The sequence below is a fragment of the Vulpes vulpes genome, chromosome 1, assembly GCF_048418805.1.
Source record: "Vulpes vulpes isolate BD-2025 chromosome 1, VulVul3, whole genome shotgun sequence".
Lineage (NCBI taxonomy): Eukaryota > Metazoa > Chordata > Mammalia > Carnivora > Canidae > Vulpes > Vulpes vulpes.
In genome coordinates this window covers 194235766-194258889 of record NC_132780.1, presented here as the reverse complement: position 1 = coordinate 194258889, position 23124 = coordinate 194235766, and the positions used below count along the sequence as shown (strand labels likewise).

The 23124-nt window shown below is 38.5% G+C and overlaps 1 protein-coding gene across 5 annotated transcripts in view; it reads right to left on the bottom strand.

Annotated features, from left to right (window-relative positions):
* Positions 1-23124, bottom strand: part of FOXO3 (forkhead box O3) — a 122118-nt gene that overhangs the window by 52731 nt on the left and 46263 nt on the right. The window lies entirely within an intron of this gene.

Here is a 23124-nt window from a genome sequence, read left to right as displayed (position 1 = left end):
CCTTTCAAGGACCACCAAAATGTCCTATCACTGCTAGTTCTTCTCCTGTGTGGGAGAAGAAGATGGAGAAAATAAGTTACTGTGGATTAGCCATTGAAAGCCCCTGCTGAGCTCATGCTTTATCTCAGCTAAGACTTAAATAGGCAAGCCCGAGACTTCAAGCTCATAGAGAGCTTCCAGAGAGGGAAGAGTACATGGAGGTAATCTTGTCATTTTTCTTAGCATGGAGCAGCCCGGTAACAAATGCATATTTTGTACTAAAAAGTAGATTCTGAAACCGAAAGCAAAAATAGATGACTAAAATACAGTCTATCTTCCCATAACTCTACAGAGGGAGAACCAAACAAACTTAGAGCACGCAGCAAGTCTTGTCAGACTCTGTGCTAGGTGCTTTAAGAGAATATTTCACCCAACCTTCACAATTCGGTGAAGCTCTAATTATGAGGAGGAAATGGAGGCTTAGGGACTCTACCCCCAAAGCAATTATATAGCACTTACTGTGTGCCAAACTCTGTTCTAAGCATTTTAAATATGCCTATCTTGACTCACTGAATCCTCCCAACAGCCCTATGAATTAGGTGACACTTTTAACAGATGAGCAAACTGAGGGAGGGAGTCATTAAGTCACTTGACCAAGGTCACATGGCTGATAAATGAAGGTAAGGATTTAAACCTAGGTACTAGGGGATCCCTGGGTGGCGCAGCGGTTTGGCGCCTGCCTTTGGCCCAGGGCGCGATCCTGGAGACCCGGGATCGAATCCCACATCGGGCTCCCGGTGCATGGAGCCTGTTTCTCCCTCTGCCTGTGTCTCTGCCTCTCTCTCTCTGTGTGTGACTATCATAAATAAATAAATAAAAAATAAACCTAGGTACTAAGGAGCCAACATCTGTGCTCTTAGTCGCTGAGCTTTACTACAAATATACACTCCCTGTGTTTCTGTTTTACCATTTTGGGGGGGTGGGTGCTATTTCTCCAACAAGAATGCAAGTTCTGGGAGGACAAGGAGCTCTTTTCACATCCCACTCAGCAGTCAGTACTGTGAACCAGCTAAGGCAGGGTCATCAGTAAATAACCGAGTCTGGTACAATCTACGGGAGGGAGCTTCTCCCCGGCTCAGACCCCAGTCCCTAGCTCCTCCCACCCCAGCAGTCCCCAAAGCCTCCTGGCCAGCCTAAGTGGGTCCACTCTGGGGATATGTGAAGGCTGGTAGAGATGGAAAACAGCCTGATATCAAGATAGGATTCCTCTACTCCTCCCACTTCCAAATCACTGGAGAGCAAACACAGCCACAAGACTGCTCCATTCCCCCTGCCCAATGTCCACACAGCTCAAAGCCCCACTTCCTGTAGGCCCAGGAGTGAGTGACCTCAGGAGCCACCACTAACCAGCACATCAGCCTGCAAGAGGGCAACTACCAACCACCCCTGCCTACAGTAGAAAGAACAAAGCCTCTGGTCTGACACTCTGGGCCTCTCACAGGCTCAGTTTACCTTTGGTTGGTCTGTCCCCTATCTTCCCACCATCCAGCCTTACCTGGGAGTCCCACCACACCATCATTTACTCCTTGGACAGCTCTCAGGGAGTAACCACCGTATGCCAGGGTCTCTGTTAGGGGCTGGAAACACATGTGAGCAAGAGACATGCTTGCCTCATGGACCTTATCCATCCTGTTCCACCTTTAAAAAGATGACATTCAAGGCTCAGCCACCTCCTATGGGAAACCTTTGGCGATACTCCTAGTTTTAAGTATCTGAATGATAGCAAGTTATATCAGAGTTTACAGTAGATTTAAAAATCACCTAAAATCCTAGTAAAAATACTGGCATAGCTAGTTGAGGAACATAAAATTCCAGATTAAAGATTAGTAAGATTATCCTCACAGGACATTTCACTCTGAAATATGCAGAACGGTAAAAGTTAAAAAAAAAAATCCATTAAATCGATGATGCCTGAGGGGGAGGGGGGAGGATCTGAGAAGGCAAAGCATCCTGAACCACTGTAACTTATAAACTGATTTTATCTTTCCCTCTCTGGCTGTATAGTTGTTCTTCATCTCAAAAAAAAAAAAAAAAATCAATGACCTGCCTGTCTGTTTATCTCTGATATATGTGCTCAAGTCATCAAATAACCCAGGAACATGGATTAAAATATCATGGCTTGCCTTAAGGTAATGGCACATATTCCCGAAAACAGGGACCACTTGTTGGGAGGACAATGTGCCACAGGTATCAGAGTTGAGTTCTGACACCCCAGGAAAGGAAACTAGCCTCTTCGGAGATCACACTGGTAACCATGATTCAAACTCTGCCCAGGCCAACTGACACACCTTACTTATCTTCCACCACAGGAAAATAAGGGAATTACACATTAGTGAAATTTTCAAATAACAAATGCTTACTTTTCAATGCCAAAACATTAAAATACTAGTAACTTTAAGAGTGTGGACAAAATTTAACGTTTTCTGGGTGTCCAGGGTCATACTAAAGTGTGCTTCACACTAAATAGCCCCAGACTACTTCCTCTCTTCGGCACCTGCTGTGAGCAGCTTCCTCTCGTCACCCTCAGCCCCACCTCCCTGTAACCAGCTGTGTACCTAGGAAGAACTGAAAGGAAAAGCAGATAACTAAGCTTATGCAACACACCAGCTGAATTGAGACACAATCCTAAACAAAGACGCTCTGGCTCCCCCCTTTACAAGGGGGTTGAAGGCAGGGAAAGAGCCATAACATACCTAACACCTGCACAGGGGAGGCATCACATCAGTATTCCATTCTCTCCATCCTCCCACTGACACAACCCAGCCCATAGCAACACTATCTCTACTTTAAAGATAAGCTGCTGGCTCACCCAATGTTGCACAGATGGTAGGTGGCAGGGTGGGGCAGGGTCCCAGCCTTCTGACTCCAAGGAGCATCATCCTTCCATTACACAGAAGCTGAATCACAGAGGAGTGAAGGCCTCACCAGGAGACCCTGAAGCAGCTCAGAGTGCTCATCACAGTCTTCCAGAGTAAGGATTTCTTTAGTTTTTGAGAAATCCATTTCACTATTACACAGGCTTCCCCCCTTCTTATCTAAAGTTTATTGGTTAAGTGCAAAAAATTGCTGTAGTGAAAACTATCTCATACGAGACAAATGCACCTTTAACAACTGTGAACAACTTACATCTTCACTAGTTTTCACCAAGAAACCTAAATGAAGTAAACTGTTATGACAAACCCAAGAGGGGAGACCATCCACCTAATGATCCAACAAAAATCAGTTTTTCGATCATTATTTCATGATTAAACACTTGAGCAAACTTGCAAAAGAGAACAGAGGGGCTGGGAATGGAACTTTTCACAAGAAACTAACAATTTTAAGAAAACCATAAGTACAAGTTACAGTCACTATGTGTAGTTTTATCAGCACTCCAGCTTAAAGTATAACAAATACCAGATAAAAAGTTTAATCTTGTGCACATGGCATGTGTTCACTAAATAAACTTTTTAATCTGAGTTTTTAAAAATATCAGGTAAAAAATTATATATGTGAGAAACACCAGTACCCATTTCCACTCAGTTGAAGATGCTCTTATGATTACCTCAGCCTCTCCTTTTATACATGGGGGGAAAAGTTCATTTTCAGAAATATAAAATACATCTAAAGCTTTACCAAAATGCAATACTAACTTTAATTTTTTACATTTTGATTATTCCCTGCAAAAATCAAGCAGCAATCTAAATTCTTTCCAAGCCCACATACAGGACATGCCCTACAACTACAAATAATCTTTTCGAAAAAGTCTACTCATTCTGCACCCATAGGCTTTATTTTTTGCTACTATTTATTACGCAAGCAATCTATTGATCTGAAAAGCTTGATACGTTTCCCCTCTCATCTTGAAATAGAATTATAAAACCTAATTCTCACTTGTATGTCCTCAGATTTGTGTCCAAGGAGCTGTATCTTCCTAGAGTAAAATCTAGAGGGTTTTTTTTTCTTTTTTATCATTAGTCTATGTTATAGAAATGTCTCATCAGAACAAAGAAAGGAGATACACCCTAAATTCCATCATCTGTGGGCTTCCAAGTCTTTGGCTCAACACAAGTCCTTGAGAAGCCCAGGTACAACATGATCTGGATTGAAATTCTTTTGCTTGCTCACCAAGCAAGTAAAAAAATTTCCCTCAGAACATTCCCAAAATATCAAACATGTTCATGGAAAGAATAAAATTCCCTTGTCCTTGTGGCCCCAACACTATCTTACAATGTTTTGTCACCATCTCTATACAATCCAGATGTCCGAATCTTGGTAGCATGATGAGTCCTATCCACACCATTTGACACCTATTTTTATTAAGGAATATACATTTCTCTATTACTTTTAAATCCATTTAACAAGGGAGCCAACACACATAGGTCTCTATTTTTTAGCCGAAAGGTAAAAACTCTTGTTATCAACTGTTCATAAAGGAAACGTTAAGAACAGTTAGCATCATCAAATAGGAAAATTTCTCATGTTAAGTCTAGTTTATGAACCCACAGCCCAAGACCTGAATTTCCTTCCTTCCCACATCATTTTAGTAGCTGCAATTCTTTAGTCTTTAATCAAACAGTATAAACTGGTAAATACTTTATTACAACTTTGTTTCCTATAAAGGTCGGAGGCTCCAGAGGGATATATTCCTTTCCCTTCCCCAAAACAGACTGTGATTTTATATTGTAATGACATTAAAAAAAAATACCCAGGACAAAAAGTCTGAGAAGGCCTGCCCAGGGCAAAAAACACGCTTTTCCACAACTGAAGGCCAGGCCCAGCAGTCCACAATGGGGCTGAGCCAGTGTCTATCAGTCCTGAACCTGTGACAGCACTTAATAACCCTTAAGAAGGAACCTAGAGGAGGTGAGACATTAATGAGGAAAGGTTTCACTAAAACCTACCTGCCACGAATATCTTCTACTCCACAAAATATCCCATATTCACCAAGGACCCAGAAATCATGAAAGAAGGCCAGTGTATAAGCTCATTGCAGAAGGCTCCCAAGACATCCAGGACTCCAGATGTCTGCCCTGACCCCTCCTGAGAGAGAGCCTTGATAACACTCCAGAATCTTCCCCTAAACCAGATGCTAGAAGCCATGAGCAGATTCTGGTAGGCTTCTGAGGCTGCTTTTGGTCCTATGACATGGCCAAGATAAGAAAAGGAAGCGTGCCACAAAAGGGAGTTGGACACAAAAGCATCTGCCCGGGCTCAGACCTTCTGTGTCCTCTTCTGTGTCTCTCCCACTGTCCTGGAAGTGACTGACCCTCCTGCTGCTTCCATTACAGTGCAGGGAGGGGAACATTTCCAACTTTAAAAAAAAGGCCCTCTTACACAGGATTCTCTAACTCCAGAGAAGCAAGTTCCTCAAAAGAATGCCCGAGTGGGAGACACAACACAAAGGAGGCCCTGGCTCTCACACACATCATGCAAAATGAGTCACTTCATCTACGTATGCCACTGCTGGTGCTGCTGCCACCCGTCCCCAGAGTAAATGAGTAAAGCAGATGGATCCACATAGATCTATGGAAACTGGACATGTAAGATTATCACAGCAACAGGGAAGGAGGAGTCCAGTGAGAATGCCTGCTGCTTCAACACATGCTGGCTCCTTCCCTACAGGAGCAGAAAGGCTCTTCTCAATATCTATCTGGTTATAGGGGAGGAAGAGGAAGACAGGGAACAAACTAGGAAAGGTAGAAAAGAGAGATGTTGAAAACAAAAAATATCCCAAAGTGTTTGTGTGTGTTTGAAAAAACTCTCAACTCAAACAGCTCCTCGATAATTCCCCAAGGGGCAGGGACTCTGTCCTCTGATTTTGTCCCAGGGGGAAATTAGTCTGGACAAGATCCATCTTCCTTCCCTCCACTACCTTCTCCTGGCTGATTCAAGTGGATTGTCAGGTACATAGCAAACCAGGACAGAAAGCTTCCGCTCTCCCTGACTCTCTTGCTCCCCAAGAGGAATTTAAAGAGAGATGCCTAATCACTCCTCAAAGTTTCAGATAAACACGACTGCATGAGACCCAAGGTCAAATTCAGGATTCCTTCTAGCATGTCCTGCCATTAGACACTGCCTACCTGGCAAGCACTGAAGTGGCCTGACTTAGGAGAACCAAATACCTCTTACCTCCCATCTTCTCCCTAACAAATTGTGAGATGACCTGTACCCTTCACATTGAAGGCAAGGTTTCTCAGCCCTGGCACTAGTGACACTTTGAGCTGAATAAATTTCTCTTGCGGGGGATCCATCTGATATGGTTTAATATGTTTAGAGCATCTCTGGTCTCTACCTACTAGATTCCAGCAGCAGCCACCTCCCCCCCCCCCCCCCCCCCCCCCCGCCAATCTGGTGACAATCAAAAGTGTCTAAACGTCACCTGGGGCAAAACCATGCACACACACCACACATACCTGCCCTGCCCACGTTGAAAACCAATGGCTTAAGGTATCAGCTCTGCATATTCTCTTTGTAAAGTCTCATATTCTTAGAGGAAGAAGTAAGACATGAACAGCACTCCTAATGACTAAGACTTCAGTATGAATTAACCTATGCTCTGAGAAGAATACAGCTTCTTAAGGATATGACTGCACTGAGAGGGCTCGGCCTTTGAGGCAGGGCTGAAGAAGGGCTGAGTAAGGGAGGAGAAGGGAGGATGTTACCAATAGAAAATGGTACAGGAAAGACCTGACCCACCATTCACAGCACAGGACCTGAAGCTGCTTTTCCCCCAATTTATGAGGGAATGGAACTTAATTCAAATCTGTCTTACCAAGGAATATGGACTGGACACTTTAAAAAGTTACAGAACCTCAGAAGACTGAACCTCACCAAACACCCATGACTAAAAGGTCAAACTCAACCTGGCCAATAAAACGAAGCCAAAAATTCCACCATCTCTGCCAGAGAAATGTCTCTAGGAGCACTTGACAAGTGCCCTGGTGCTCCACATAGAAAAACTAGAATAGCTGAAGACACATGCCTTCGATGTAGAATGATTCAGGGACTCAAGAGCACACTGAAAAAGCAACCAACAATTATTATTCTAGGCAATCTACATGATACACGAAAGAATAAGACATGGTTCCTGCCCTCAAATTGCTGACAAGTGCAGAAAAGATAAATTACACATTCACCAACGTCTACACCATCTAATAGCAACAGCTAAAGTTATAGGAAGCTCATAATGCGCCAAGAGGTACGCACACTTCATATCTACCAAGTGGTATGTGCATTTTATATCCATTATCTCTTTTAATTCTTACATAAACCCTTCAACACAGGGATTATTACTATCCCTATTCTATAGCTGGAAAAAAAATTGAGGTTCAAAGAGACGAGGTGACTTGCCCAAAGTCACAGAGCTGATTCACGGTGGAGCTGGAATTCAAATACAGATTCCTTCCATTCCAGACTCATTTAATTCAATGCTAAAGACCACAACACTGCAGGAGTACACAAGGGCCAGAGCGCTCGGTGCTTGTAGACCACTGGAATTCTCAAAGGAAAGCCAAGCCCTAGGGTTGGCAAAGGAGAAGAAAAAGTACTTCCAAGGCAAAAAGTTCTTTAAAAATTAGCTCCATGTCTCACGCAGTAGCCTACAGCTATTGCAAACATTATTGCCCACAAAGGAAATCAAAATTCTTCCTTAAAAGGATTCAAGGCTTGGAGTGAGTGGGGTGTTGCAGGCAAGAACAGATGAAGGTCGATAAATGCTCCTTTTTCTACCAAGGAGGAGTACTGCACTTTCTATCAGATTTAAAACTTTAACTTTCTTTTTACAACCATACTCATCACTCTGGGTCAATGGATCTTCAACATGTGGATTCCTCTGAAAGTCCAGTGAATGCTACGCACCCACTTCCCAGAAAAACACCCATGCACACATCCTCAGCATACCATTTTAAGAACACTGAAAAAACTTTTACACATTACAAGGTCGGAAGGATATGAATACCTAATTTGGCTCCAGGTTTGGATTTCATTTTTTCAGGCATTTTCATCCTGATAATCCATCTAGTTTTTCCAAAACAGGTTTATACTGGACTGATGAGGCCAATGTGGTGAGAGATTCATTCCAATGATCTTGCACTGCAGTAGCTGAGGTACATCATGCACTACACATATAATTACATTTTTTCTTCTGGACATTGCCTTATTAAATAATTGTATTTTGAATGTGATTCCTGTTGTGGCCTTAAAAATGGCCAAGGAAGGTCCTGCTGTGGTTTGATGGCATCTGATGCCTTTGCAACTCACATCAGCAGTCAGTCAGCAAGGCAACTGGCTCATTCACGTGAACACAGGCTCAACGCGTCACCCCAATGACTACAGCCCAGATGAATTGCTGCTCCTCATGGGCAACTCCTAGCTTTTCAGGCAGAGCAAGAACATACAAGCCTGGTTTCCAAAATGCTTAATGGCAATTACACTGGGTTGGTGATTCACTAAGCAGTACAGGATGTGCCCAATTATACACTCTATTTTTTTCCAATCTTATTTCATAAACTCTAATTTCACAAGAACATAGATTCTCCATCCAAACAAAATTATCCAACTTAAACAATTGAAATACTAGTTATCCTCAAAATTCTCTTTGGAAGTAGCAGCATATAAGGTATAATTTTAATAAGCATTTGAATATTTTTGGTTGTGTCATCCACTCAAACACTTAAGTACCTACACTTTGGATACTGTGGGAGGTTTTCTGGATGTGTCATTCATTCAAACATATAAGTACTACATTTTGGATATTATGGGAGGCCGCAGGTACAGAGAGGGAATCATTTGCTGAGTGTCAGTAATAAAAGGGTATGTAATAAAGACACCAGCTGTGTCAAATAAAGCAACTTTTATCAAGTAAAAACATTAAAGGTATTAATTTTGTTCTCCCCTAATCCCACCCCAGATTAAAGACTACAACTTGAAATCTTTAGTAATAAACTGCCAACAGCTGCTATTGAAAAATAAAATTCTTACTATAAACAAATTATTAGTTCTCTCCAAGATAAATAACAAGGTGGTACTCTCATCCTTAGACTCAGAAACATGGCTTCATAATACAAATGATCCTAGCTCCTCCAGAAAAGCATCACACCTTCAAACATACACAACCCCCTTCCATCTATAAAGTACTATGGTTGAAATGCAGGGGTCCCGTCTGCAAAAAAACACTTAACTTTAGTTTTTAGGGGAAACATCTACATCCCATATGAAATAAACTGAGGCCATTTACCATCGTATATTTTCCTCTTAAACAAACTGTCACCCTCTTATTTAAGGAACGGACAAAAAAATATCTACGTGTTAAAAAAAAAAAAAAATCTACGTGTTAAATGTGTTAAGAAAAAATGCTTCACACATAAAAACAAATCAAAAGGCAGCATGAAACCATGTAAGACCTCTAAGAAAGTAATTAGTCAATGATGCTGTGTATTTCTAGGCTCCTGAGTACAAGCATGGTCTGTTTTTCTGACTCCAAAAAAATAATGAAAGGATTTAATTAACTTAAAGATTTAAAAGAGGACACTGTTAGAACTGGGTTTAGGAAATGAACCATGCTCTTAGGCAAAGAATGCTACTTAACTATTCTGTTCCAAGAATGATCTGTGAAGATTTCCTATGAATCCTTGCAAGCTTGGTCCTGTAATTTAACCTGTATGGAACCCAGACAGGCTTAGGAAATGAGGCCCCAAGAAGGCAGTGACTTGTCTTAGCTTGGCATGTACAGAAGACTCATTTGTAAGGCTTTGCAACCAAGCTTAAGTGAGATTTAGGAGTAAGACACGCCAAATTAAAACTCTTAAAGGACCATTAATCACACCCTCATGACTTCAGATACAGCAATACAACATATGCTTATGTAGGTCTGGTCTTTATTCTTAATCAGAGGTATTAGCTTCCTACTGCAACAGCCCTATAGGAGGAACTATTTCAAAAGTGGGGCAAGCATGGTTCAGCCCATTCATTATTTTAAGTAATTAAATAATACAGATATGGCTATGAAATTTTTGTTATTCTTGGAGACAAACAAACAGATGGCCAGTGAGGAAATGAGATCAACTTTACAGCTGAGAATATACTATATTCCTCTCTCCATTTCTGAATGTCAAAGCCTGAGAGATAAATCCAAGAATCTAACTGGTGACCAGAATAGCAAAATTATTTTTATTTCATTTGTTTGGCATATTCCAACTGCTAAGAAGTAAGAATAAGAAATACTGCCTAGCATAGCACCAAGTACTCTGTGGACATTTAATAAATATTACTTGGACGACTACAAGGGGCAATTTTTAAACAGTGACTACTGTGTTGAAAATTCAGGTAACTCTTCTTTAAATTACAAATGCCCTAAATTAACAAGTAAAGGTACCATTTCTAGTATATAGGCAGAACATTGGCTACCTTGGCCCCACAGTTAACACTATTCCTCTTTTTCTCCCTATAACAGGCTCTACTTTAAATGGTTAATGTAGTGGCAGACTTTGGCACTGACATCACATTTATCATGGATTTCAGCTATGATGGAGTAACAGTTAGAAAACCAGATAATATATGAAACCATTATTTTCAGGCACTGAGCAACAGGCAATATAGGACTTAATTCCTGAGGAAAGTTAAACAAATGAGCATGCCCTATGATTGCCTGACTATTGCCAAGAGACAGTTTCCAAACCACAGAACAGAGAAGGGAAAACTCAGAGCATAGCACGGTGGCCATACTGACTTGGGGGGCAGAGATCACTATTGAGGGAGGCTGCACTGGCTAGAATTAACAGGGAGCACACTTAGGAAGGGGAGGCAGTGCAAACATCCCTTAGAATCTTGGTTGAGTTCTGATCTATGTTAGAGAAGACCATCTAAAGTCAGGGAGAAACGCACCAAAAGCAATTTGGTCTAAAACTCAGAGCTCAAAAAGAGCTAGGAATAGTTCATGTTTCTACCAGCAAAAGTAGAAATAATTCATAATATCCTCAGAAGAGTATTGTTTCAGTATTGGAGCTAAATCATCCCTAAACTAATGGCTGCTCTGGACCTTCCCTAATAAAGCCTAACAGCTAGCTTCAAAAATGATACAATGTATTTTCAGTAACTTAACTGCATGCCAGAACAAAGTCAAGTACTATTTAAGGGAATACAACAAAATCTAGCATTCAACAACAGCATCCAAGTCAAAATTACCAGGCATGCAAAGGGAAAAGAAATTATGACCCATAATTAGAGAAAAATCTAAAGAAACGGACCCAAAAATGACAAGAGATGATAGAATTAGTAGACAAGGGCATTAAACAGGTTATTATGAAAGTATAGCTTCTTTGGAAAACAATTAGATAGTTCTTCAAAAGGTTAAACACAGAATAACCATTAGACCCAGAATCCCACTCCTAGGCATATACCCGAGAGAAAGAAAATGCATGTATTATTATGAATAATACAAAAGTATTATTCATAATAGGCCCCAAACTGAAACAATCCAAATGCCCATCAACTTTGAATAAAATGTGGTATATCCATACAAATGGAATATTATTCAACCATAAAAGAATGAAGTACAGATACATGCTACAACATGGATGAACTTAAAACCATTATGCTAAGTGAAAAGAAACAGTTACAAAAGACCACATATTGTATGATTCCATTTATAAGAAATGTGCTGAGTAATCAAACCTATATAGAGACAGAAAGTAGATCAGTGGCTTTGTGAGCTCAAGAGGAGTGAGGGGAATTGATGGGTGAAGAGAGTTTCTTTATAGAGTGATGAAATGTTCTAAAATTAGATTGTGATCATGATGATTGCACAACTCTGTTAATATACTAAAAGCACTGATATATATACTTTAAATGGATAAATTACATACCAATGTGAATTATGTCCCAATACAGCTGTTAAAAGTCATTCTGAATATATTCCAGGTAGAAAAAGGAAAGAGAAAGGATAGATAAAATAAGCAAATCCAGTGGCACCTCCAGTGAAGAAAAATATAATATCTGAAATAAAAAATGTACTAGATAGGATTAACAGATTAGACATTGCAGAAGATCAGTAAACTTTAAGACACAACAGTTAAACTATCCAAAATGAAGCATAAAGAGGAAGAGGCAGAAAAACAAATTAACAAAGTATCAGTGACCTGTAGGACAAATTCAGTTGTTTAACATATGTGTAATTAAGGAAGGGGAAAGGAAAAATAACTGAAATATAAGGGCTAAATTTAAAACATTTTTGCTAAAAACTATAATCTCACAGATCCAAGAAAACTTAAACCCCAAATAGAATAAATATAAACAAAACCACACAAAAGCACATCATATCAAAACTAGTGATAAGGAAAAAAAATTAAAAGCATTCAGAGAAAAAGACACCCTAGGAATAAAGAATACAAAAATACTACTTTAAAGAGATCCATGCACCCCTATGTTTACAGCAGCATTATCTACAGTAGCATTACCTAGGAATTATGGAAACAGCCCAAGTGTTCATAGATTGATGGATGGATAGAGAAGATACAGTGTACACATACACATACATACACATACACACACATTCACACACGCACAATGGAATAATTACTCAGCCAAAAAAAAGGAACACAATCTTGCCATTTGCAACAATACTGATGGAACTAGAGAGTATTATGTTAAGTGAAGTCAGATAAAAACTGTATGATTCCACTCTTACGTGAAATTTAAGAGAAAAAATAAATGAGCAAAGGGGGAGAGAAGAGAAAGGCAAACCAAGAAACGGATTTTTAACTATAGAGAATAAACTGATGGTTACCAGAGGAGAGGTGGGTGGGGGAGGAGTGAAATAGGTGATGGGGATTAAGGAGTGCACCTGTGATGAGCACCGGATGACATATGGATGTGCTGAATCACTATATTGTACACCTGAAACTAATATTATACTGTATGTTAACTATACTTGAATTTAAACAAAAAAAATTTTTTAAGGGTAAAGAGAATGACAGCAAAGTACTTTTCATAAACTACCAAGATAGAAGACAATGGAGGAACACCTTTAATAAAAGAACTAAGGAAACAGAAGCAGCAGCATCCTAGAATTCTATATCCAGTAAAACTATCTTTCAAAAATGAAAAAGTAAAGACTTTCAGAAAAACAAAAGCTGAGAGAATTCACTGCTAGCAGAGTTGCACTGTAAGAAATGTTAAAAGAAAGTTCAGCAAGCAGAAACAGAATGATACCAGATGGACATCTGAATTTAAATAAAGGAATGAAGAGCCAGAAATTATCAGCATATAGGTAAATGCTTTGTTTTTCATTGTTAATCTTTTAAAAAGATAATGACTATTTAAAGCAACCTAATAATATATTGTTTATAACATGTTTATAATATATAGAAGTAAAACAGAACTAAGAATGGTATAGGAGAAATGGCAGCTTATTGTTTCAAGGATGTTACACTATAGGTAAGGTCTTACTTGAAGATTGACTACAATTGGTTAAAGATATACAAACACTAGAACAATGGTTATAAAATAACAAAAGAATGTGGCTAATAAGCTAAGAGTGGAGGTAAATAGGATTCATTGAAACAACAGTAACAAAAGAAAGCAGGAAAAGAGGTGAACAAACACAAAAAACACATAGGACAAATAGAAAACTAATAATAAAATAGTAGATATAAAAAATAATTATATGAAATGGTCTTTTTAAAAGCCTCCTAATAAAAGACAGAGAGTGTCAGACTGGATCAAACAACAACCAACAAAAATAAGACCCAACTATATGCTGTCTACACACATATAAGACAAAGACAAGTTAAATCTAAAGACCCAGATAGATTGATTACATGTATAATACATGTATAAGAGGTACCATACAAATACTACTAAGAGAAAGAGTAGTTTACTAATTAAAAGTAACTGGAGTAGCAGTAGTTTATGAGTTTTATTATACAGATTAAAAAAAAGAAGATTGCCAGTATAAACGGGGACATTCCATAAGAAAAGAGCCAATGTATCAAGAGGATATAGAACAACCTTAAATGTTTATCTGCCAATAACAGAATTTTAAAATACATGAAGCAAAAACAGAACTGAAAAGTAGAAAAATCCACAATTACAGCTTGAATTTCAAAATTCATTTCACAGTAATTAATAAAACAAGTACTCACCAAATAAAGTTGACCACCTTGACCTAACTGGCATTTACAGAACAAATCACCCAAAACAGCATATCAATATTCTTTTCAAATACACAAAACTATTCACAAGAAATACCATATTCTAGGCCACAGAACAAGTCTCAATAAATTTTTAAAACACCAAAATCATACAAAGTAGATTCTCTAACCACAAAATGATTAAGTTAGAAAACAGTAAGAGATGGGCACCTCGCTGGCTCAGTCTGTAGGGCATGCGAATCTTGATCTTAGGGACTGTGAGTTCAAGCCCTTGATTGGTGAAGTTTACTTAAACAATAATAATAATAAAAAGATATCTTGAAAATTCTCCAAATACTTGGAAATTAAATAATTCATTTCTAAATAAATTATAGGTCAAAGAAGAAATCACAAGGTAAATTGGAAAGTATTCTGAACTGAATGTAAAAACAAATACTGTCAGATGTAGCTACTAGAGCAGTTGTTTGCAGGAAATTTATCTTTCAATATCTGTATTAGGAAGGCCTCAAATAAATGACCTCAGCTCCCACCTTAAGTTACCAGAAAAAGTGCAAATTAAACCCACAACCAGCAGAAGAAATAATAAAGAACATAAATTAATGAAACTAAAAACATAAAAATAATAGAGAAAAAAATCAATGATACCAAATGTTGATTCTTTGAAAAGATCAGTAATATCCTATGGCTCTAGCCAGACTAATAAGGAAAAACAGAAGACAAATTATCAATATTGGGAATGAAAAGAAAATCACTACAGGTCATACATGTGTTAAAAGAAAAATAAGGGAATAATATAAACACCTTTATGTTAAAAAATTTGACAACCTAGATGAAACGGACAAATTTCTATAAAGACACAAACTGTTAAAAGTCACTCAACCAAAAAATTTAAAAGCCAATAACAACACTTTTTTAAATAAATTGAATTAGTAATTCAAACCTCACAAAGAAAACCCCAGGTTCTTCAGGATTAACTATTGAATTCCACCAAACATTTAAAAGAGAGAGAATACAAATTCTACCAGAAAGCAGAAGACAACGATTTCTAGCTTATTTTGAGACTATCATTACCTTGACATCAAAACCAAACAAAAATACTATAAGAAATTTATAGATCAATACCCATCATGAAGACAGATACAAAAGTCCTTAACAAAATTTTAGCAACTTGAGTCTAGCAACACAAAAGGTAACACACATATCATGACAAAGTGGGATATACTCCAGCAATGCAAGGTTGGTTTAACACTGAAAATCAATGTTTCTTCATATTAAAAGACTAAAACAAAACAAAAAATCTCAATAATGTGGAAATCAATCTCAATAAATGTGGAAAAAGCATGTAATAAAAATCAATACCTGTTCATGATTTTTAAAAAAAGAAAAAAAAAACACTTGACAAATTAGGAATAAAAGAAACTTCTTCAATCTGAAAAACTCACACCTAACATCATACTACAGTAAAAGACTGAATGTTTTCCCTTAAGACTAGGAACACACAAGTATCTCTGCTGTCACCACTCCTATTCAACAATGTGTCGGACATCTTGGCCAGTGAAATAAGGCAAGAAAACAGAAATAAGATCTCTCTCTCTCTTTCTCTCTCTCTCTCTCACACACACACACACACACACACACAAGAAAACAGAAATAAGATATCTCTCTCTCTCTTTCTCTCTCTCACACACAGAGTATAAAATAGATACAATAAATGTTAAATATATAATAATATATATAAGGAAAGGAATATGTATGTGTATGTAGGTAGGAAAAGAAAAGGAAAACTTCTATTCACAAACATGATCATCCGGGACGCCTGGATGAAGAAGCAGTTGGGCGTCTGCCTTCGGCTCAGGGTGTGATCATCCTGGAGATCTGGGATCAAGTCCCCCATCGGGCTCCTGCATGGAGCCTGCTTCTCCCTCTGCCTGTGTCTCTACCTGTGTGTGTGTGTGTGTGTGTGTGTGTGTGTGTGTCATGAATAAATAAAATCTTAAAAAAAAAACAAATATGATCATCAAAGTAGAAAATTCTAAGGTATCTATAAAAACGATATTAGAACTAATTGGTGAATTTGGCAAAGGTGTAAGAGGTAAGGTCAATAAAGAAAAACCAAATGTATTTCTACATATCAAACAATTAGAAGCCATAATTTTAAAATACTATTTACAAAAGGGATCAACTTTACAAATGATGTGCAAGACCTGTGCTCTGAAATATATAACACACTGCTAGAGAAATTAAAGACTGAATCTAGAATAGTCCAAATGATCTTTAAGGAAAACTAATTTGTAAGACCTATACTATCTGATTTCAAGACTTACTATAAATTCAGAATAACGGCACAGTATAAGAAAAGATATACAGATCAATAGAACCCAGAACCAGAAATATACTAAGGTATCAAGGTAGTTCAATAGATAAATGAACAATATACTAAAACTAACTCCAAATGGATCATACTCAAAAATAAGAGCTATGCAGCTTGTTGAAGAAAAAACAGGGAAGAGAGAGTTGTTGTAAACTTGAATTAGACAAAAATTTCTTAGAAAATGCACAAACTGGACTTGACCAAAATTAAAAACTTGCTCTTCAAAAGACACTTAATAAGGAATCCACAAACAGGAAAAAGAATATTTATAAATTTATTTCTGAAAAAAGATTTGTATTAAAAATGTATAAACAACTCTTATAATTGAATAGTTACGAACACAAATATTCCAAATTTTTTTAATTTTTTTTTTTTATTCATGATAGAGAGAGAAAGAGAGAGAGAGAGAGAGGCAGAGACACAGGCAGAGGGAGAAGCAGGCTCCATGCACCGGGAGCCCGACGTGGGACTCGATCCCGGGTCTCTAGGATCGCGCCCTGGGCCAAAGGCAGGCGCCAAACCGCTGCGCCACCCAGGGATCCCTATTCCAATTTTTTAAAAGGCAAAAGATTTCAACACTTGACCAAAGATACACAAATCAGAAATAATTACATAAAAAGATACTTAACATTGCTAGTTAAACAAATGCAAATTAAAAGTACAAGATAGCTATCATTACATAATCCGTATATTTTATAGCGGATTAAAGTAAAATGACTGATAGATCATTCAAATGTTGGAGAGGAAGGGGAACAACTAGAACTCTCTTACACTCTGATGTTCTGGCAATTTGGCAGTTTCTTATAAAATTAACATACACTGTACATACAACCCAGCAATCCTATTTCTAGGGATTTATCCCAAAGAAATGAAAAAATATATCTCAAAAAGATCTGAATGTGAATTTTCCTGGCAACTTTATTTATAATAGTCAAAAAAAAAAAAAAACCCCTGGGAACAACCCAAAGGCCCATCTACTGGTAAATGGATAAAATACTGTACTATATTTATATCATCAAATATTCACAAAATGGAATACTTCATAGTAATTCCTGATAAAAGGCAGAAATGAATCACACATGCACTATGCTAAGTGAAAAGAACACAAAAAGCTACACACAATATGACTCCATTTATATAAAATTCTAGAAAAGGCCAAAGCAGCTCAGATGTTGCCAGGGGCCAGGAGCAGGAGGAGAATGACTGAAAAGAGGTTACGAGGGCACTATCTGTGGTGACGTAAATGTCTGAAATGTTTTATATGATTATGGTGTTATACAACTGTGTATCTTTATCAAAACTCAAATTCTGCACACAAAATAGCAAATTCTATCATATTCAAATTATACCATTCAATAAATTTAATTACTTTTCCCCCACAGATGAATTTCAAAAGAAATCACCATATATTTTTTTAAAGAGACAATTTTAGTTCAGTGTAAAATTATCCAAATGCTTTAAACAGCAGGGCTGTAGGAAAAAAGTCTTTATCCTCCCTGGGTCTACAAATCAGAGGTGAGATGGGGAGGGAGGAGCAGGAACAAAACCATAAGAAAATGTAAAAAAAAAAAAAAAAAAAGCACAAGCACAAGAAAAATGTGGGGGATGCCCTCTGGACTATTTAAACTGCGCTTACAGGCTTCAGATTTTGCCAACCCCTACCCCTATCACTCACATTTACTTGTAAATTATAGGCCATAGAATGGAAATGTGTTCTATGGCTCTCACAAAAAACAGACACAGACACACACACACACCTCCATCCTTTATTCTTTCCTCCTCTTTGATGCAGAGCACAGAGGTGCTCCTTAGAGGCTCAGCCTACTGCGCTGGGCGGTCCAATCTCATGACTCATTTGTACACACTTATGAACACTGAATTCTCTGCTTAATTCTATTTTCTTGTGGCCAAATTTCTATAGTCAGTTTACTATGAGTTCCTGACCAGGAGGTTCACATTTAGAACCTTAGCAATTTACATGACTTTTAGATGCAGTCCTTTTTATTCTAAAAGTATAAAAAAAAAAAAGTAACTATATTACAAAATATTAAAATAAAGGAAAAAAAAGTGCTCTCCTGCAAAGAAATCGTTAAATAAATTATAAATCCATCCAATCCTTATTCTTTTATAGTAATAAATTATAAAGCCTATGCATGGATTAAAAACAAAACACAGAAAATAAAGAACAGAAAATTTCTTAATGAACCTAAATAAACAGCTCATGTGCAAATGACCAAAACTACAAGGAACGCATAAATTAAGGAGGATTATAACAGGTCTTCTCCAACTTTTTCCTTTTCAAAACTGTGTGTATGTATGTATATATCTTTTTAATCCAATATGCACGTCTCCTGAGTTTAATGAAAGGACTCTAGCCTAGGGAACAAGCAGCCCTGTTGTCAAGTTCAATCCTCTAGGCACATTACCAGCATGTACGTATGTGTGTTTCAGGTTCTAAGCTACAAAAGAAGGACCAGTGATGATGTGTACCACTAAAGTAGTGTGACATAAAGAAACAGGCAAGAACAACACTGCTTTCCAATTTAATAGATCACTTTGTGGTCCCATGTGGCCAACCCAGAAACACAAATACATTCACCCTTAAAGGTGACCCACAGGGGGACACCTGGGTGGCTCGGTCAGTTAGTGTCTGACCCTTGATTTCAGCTCCAGTCATGATCTCAGGGTCATAAGATAGAGCCCCACATTGGGCTCTGCGCTCAGCGAGGAGTCTGCTTGTCCTTTTCCCTCTGCTCCTCCCCCTACTCAGGCATGCACTCTCTCTGTCTCTCAAATACATAAATAAATAAAATCTTAAAAAAAAAAAAAAGGATGATCCATAGCATTATATAGAGACAGGGAAACAAATTCACTCGCCTGTTATATTTAGCCTTCTGTCCTCTCCCCTCCTCTTAATAATACCACCTTCAATCTCAATACTACATCATCACCACCACCTTAAAAGTAGTAGACGGGACATATAGTATTTTGGTTAATTTTTAAACTAAAGAGATCAAGACCCAGAGTTTACAACTCTGCCCAAGGTCACCCAGCTACTGAGTAGCTAAACCTGGTACAGACAGAAGTAGGACCATGGCACCTAACTCCCAGCGCCTCTCTGCTGGACGTTACCCCGAGTCAGCACAACCGTTCCTACCCACTGCCTTCTTCTAGGAGTAACGCTGGGGCTCCATCTTGTCTCTACGCACTCACTGAAACAAAAGCTTCTGGGAGAGACGTGACAATTCACCATTCATTTTTGGGGAAAGGCTAAAAATAGTAAGGCTTAGAGATAATCCATTTACTCAGCTTACCAGTTATAAACCACTGCTTTACTGAATGTGAATTACAGTAGGCTGATCTTAAAGACATTTAAGAACTAACCTCCAATAACCTCTTCTGCATCATGTCCTCTGGTAACTGTCCACTTGGATTAAGGCAAAAATCTTGAGGTCCAGTTAACAAACCTCTGCAGCTGGTGGAAGCACTCTGGCTACCTCAGTGTTAACAAAAGGAAGCATGCTCTACACAGTTGAGCGTTAACTGCTTAAGCAGCTCTCTTCAGAGTGAGACAAATCTGTCCAGGAAACTTAGGGCCAGGTTTCTATCGCGGGGTAGGAGTAAAGAAAAAAAAAGTTAAGATTTTTTTCTCTGTAACCACGTATTCCTCTTCAAACTCTAAAGAACTATTAGAAATGCTAAATGTCATGAAAAGCACCAAGGCCAAAAAGAAGAGCTTTTAAATTGTTTTCCACTTATGATCACACTGGAGTTGTTTTCAAATAAACCCAAAGACAGCTAAAAGGGATCTTAAATGGTACACTCTGTTCAGAACCCATTGATTTGGCTAGCAGGTAGGATATTTGGTTTCCTGATTTCTGTCAGAGTATTTTTGTTTTTGACAGAGAAATTACAGCAGCATCAGAAAAGGATTAGGGTTTGGGTTTTTTTTTTTTTTTTAATCCAACAAGTTCTGAAAAGTTCTCTGATCATTCTTCTACTTTGGACTGTGTCTCTAATCTAGTCCATTGTGTATATACCTCTAGAAGAAAAAAGATAATTCCCAGTTAGAATAAGCCTCTTTGGCAGGACTACTTGTAATACCAGAAAACAGATCTGTGATAGCCAATTCTCAATCGTCTTTAAATAGGATTGTCAATTTAGTCACCCATCAGTTTTTCAAGGGGTTGAACCAGAGATTTCACCCAATTCAAGCATTCTAAAATGATTCTCAGTATTAAACAGGCACTTAACATTTAAACTAGAGAAACTCCATGTGTTCTTGAGACCAACTAGAGTATACATATGAAGTTCTACATTACTCCTAATCAATCAAATGAGGGAACCGGACTAGAATGCCTACCTATGTATCTTTCAACTCTGGCATTCTTTAATCCCAAGGTCCTTGGAAAACAGCACCAAATAGGACAGGAATGAAGGTCAGACCTGCCATCGATGTTCAGAATGCTGCTGTGTTAAATTAAGAAATGATAACGATCAAGATTAGTTCTTCTAGGGTAATCCACTATTAAGGAATACACATTTCAGTGCCTCGCACATAGTAGGCCTCAATAAACATTCATTGAGCCAATGAATAAATTTATTCCTCAGCATTTGTGGTAAGGCATCCAAGGAATTTAATCTGTGAACCTTCCCAAGGATGTTTATGTCTTACTAAGTATCAGGATTTTCAGAAAAAATAAGAATGTGGGGACTCCTTTGGGTTTTGGAGACTGAGCAGAATTTATCCATAAGCATCTAAGGATCTGAATAAAGAAAGAACAGGGTTAAAAATACATTCCATTTTCTTTTTTTTTTTTTTTTTTTTTATTTATGATAGTCACACAGAGAGAGAGAGGCAGAGACACAAGCAGAGGAAGAAGCAGGCTCCATGCACCGGGAGCCCAACGTGGGACTCGATCCCGGGTCTCCAGGATCGCGCCCTGGGCCAAAGGCAGGCGCTAAACCGCTGCGCCACCCAGGGATCCCCTACATTCCATTTTCAAGACATGTCATCTTATCAGAATTAGAAAACTCAGTATTAGTGAAGCAGGTATCTGAAGAGAAAGAATGTAGGAAACATTATTCTTCTGTAGTATTTCAATTTGTGATAAAAAAAAAAACACCCTTTTCTTTCATATCCTAAGTATGCCCTTCAGGGTATGCAAGACAAAACACACAAATTAATAATTCAAAGTCTAGTTAAAAATTCTGTGAGTCTAAGAACCAATGACAACACCTTGCTCCTAAATATTCAAATATCCCAGGGGTCTGTTTTTTAAACATAACAAAACAAAAAACATGGACACCTGCTGGTTGAGCTTGCACTGCCTCCTTCAACATACTCTTGTTGAGCTATCTTTATTTATTTGAGAGAGAGAGAGAGAGAGAGAGAGCGCGCCAGAGAGAGCATGGGGGTAGGGGGGGATAGAGAATCCCAAAGCAGACTCCCTGCTGAGCGCAGAGTCCAACATGGGTGCTCAATCCCAGGACCCTGAGATTATGACCTGATCTGAAACCAAGAGTCAGTCACTTAACTGACTGTGCCACCCAGGGCGGCCCCTCTTTATGGGACTTTTATCCCTACCCCTTTTATCACACAGGCAACAAAAATGAAAACTGCACACAACAGTGGCCAAAGGGTCAATTTTAAAAACAATTAGGCAGGGGCGCCTGGGTGGCTCAGTCAACTAAGCATCTGATTTGGGCTCAAGGCATGATTCCGGGGTCCTGGGATTGAAATCCATGTCAGGTTCCCCTCTCAGTAGGGAGTCCGCTTGTCCCTCTCCCTCTGCCATTCCCCTACTAGTGTTCTCTAATAAATAAAGAGAATCTTTGGGGAAAAAGAACATTTAAAAAAATAAAAGTTATACAAATTAGCACGCACTAAAGGTGGTCAAAATATAAATTCTAATCATTTAAAATGCACACACTGATCACTAAACCCTTGGTAAAAGTAGGACAGGCTGGTAAATGCAATAGAAGTAGTTTGTTGGCTCCCTGGCTTTCTGAACCTGCTTATTCACAAGGCTGCTTCATGGGTAGAAGAAGAAAGTTTTTAGTGGCGTTTCCTTAACCACAGGATGATGGAACTATGCAGACAGATCAAATTCTAGATTTTTTTTTTCCTTTTCTCTCTTTGATTTTTGTTCTACCAGTGGCATTGCCACCGTGCATCAAGAACCCAAAGAGTTTAGGGTGAGGGGGAGGAATGTCACAATTGCAGAGGCCTGATTACTATGCAGAAAACACCGCCCTACCAGACAGACGTGCCAATGAACCGCCCTTGGGAAGAGGAGCCAGGGTACAGTCTGTGGTGGTGAACAAAAGGGGTGATGTACTGTGGAATTAGTTTCAAAAAGAATTCCTCATCTCCAGAGTTTCTGGATTTCTGGGCAAGAGCAGCAATTAGTCATTAACTGAGAACATTATTGACAACTAAGGAAGACACTCTGATCAGCCTCCTGTCAAACTACCAGAACTCTAGTCTTCAAACTGCAATCCCAAATTAGTTGTTTTTTGACCCTGTCTGACCTCTTTTAAATGTATAATTGTTCTGTTTCAGACCAAAGTGGTTTTGTGGCA